The sequence below is a fragment of the Blastomyces gilchristii genome (assembly GCF_000003855.2).
Source record: "Blastomyces gilchristii SLH14081 genomic scaffold supercont1.2, whole genome shotgun sequence".
NCBI classification, from domain to species: Eukaryota; Fungi; Ascomycota; class Eurotiomycetes; order Onygenales; family Ajellomycetaceae; genus Blastomyces; species Blastomyces gilchristii.
Genome location: NW_003101681.1, coordinates 3,248,253 through 3,249,884, shown reverse-complemented (window position 1 = coordinate 3,249,884; position 1,632 = coordinate 3,248,253).

Below are 1,632 nucleotides of genomic sequence, written 5' to 3'. Positions count from 1 at the left end.
AGAGAAGAGAGTTTTCACTTATTTATTCTTCACTCAGTTTAATATCAAATTGAACAATCTCATGATTTGATTCTGATGTCTCATTTGAATTTATAAATCAGTTTATAAGTCTTTTTTTCATTAGATTTTATGATATGAAGATTAGATTTATAATAGATTTCTATTTCATATCTTTTCTAAAGAATGTTTGTTGATCAGACTTGTTAACTAAATCTATTAAATGCTTAAAGATTTATTTATTCAGATTATCTACTCTTACTACTCTTTTACATTCTGAATTTCATCAGAGATAATGTATTGAAATCTTCTACAATTATAGAGTTTCTTAAGAAAGTTATGTTTAGAAATTCTCTATTAATTGTTCAGATATTATTATTTTTCTTCAATAACTTTTCATTATAGATATTTATAAGCTGTATAGTATCAAACTTATTCTCTTTATCTATAATATCACTCATCACAATATCAGGATCAGACATGATATTAAATCTTAGATTAAATTAATATCTTGATCTCTTTCTTTTCTAGATCATTACTCTAGACTTTATCTCAGACTTTTAAGATAGAAAGCAGCAGTAGCTTAAATGAGAAATAATATATTTTTACTCAGTATCAACATTCAGCTTCTGAAGCAGTATAAAATTAACTTTTTACTCAAATGTAATTTGAAGACAAGAATAAATGTAATTTGAGTTTCTATTCATATTATTTTGAATAAATGTGATTTTCAAAGAGTTTTTACACTTTTTTTATTGTTTTTATTATATATCTATACTAAAAGAGAGTAGAGTAGAATCTAATCACTATCATCAGATAGTAGATTATAACTATTCTGAACAGAAGAAATCTCAACTGCTTACATTATATCTAGTTTACCATCAGAGTCATTTCTCAAATCTCTAATCTTAACAGAAGTTTGAGAATTCAAATTCTATTTATATTTAGCTGAAGAATTGAAGTTTGAAGATTTGAATACTTAAGAGTTTCTTCTTTTTAAGCTTATAGTTGTGAGTTTACTGACTTGACTATTCTCTTCAGTTCTAGATTTACTTTGAGCTTCATCTTTTCTTCAGTTCTTTTAAGTTCTTGAAGTGAACACACATTCTTTTGAGCTAGATGCATATTTTTCTTTGCAATTAGAGCATTTAAGTATAGTGTGTTAATATATTTCATCTGTTTTTAAGCATGTTTCACATTTATACTCACTAGGTTTATAATCTCTGACACAGAATGCATATTTTGAGTCTCTAAAACAGGACATTGCAAAGTGTTCATATCTTTGACAGTTTGAACACTGTGTTTGAGCTTTGAGATTCATTCTTGAGTCTTTGTATTCATGAACTCTTATTTTCAAATCTGTTACTCTTACTTCAGAGATCTTTAACTGTTCAACTGTCTTTGTATATACTAGAATAGATGCATTTCTTCTACTTTATCTGAACTCAATTGAATTTAGTCACACAGTCTCTTTTCTCAGTTCAATAGAGTTATATTCTTCTAATTCATTTTTAAGAAGTAGCATTTCTTCTTCACAGTCAAAAATTTCAACTGAAATATTATAAAGAATTAATTTATCTCACTTTTTAGCTCTCTCAGATAGAATTATTATGTTCAACAAAGATTCTACTGCTG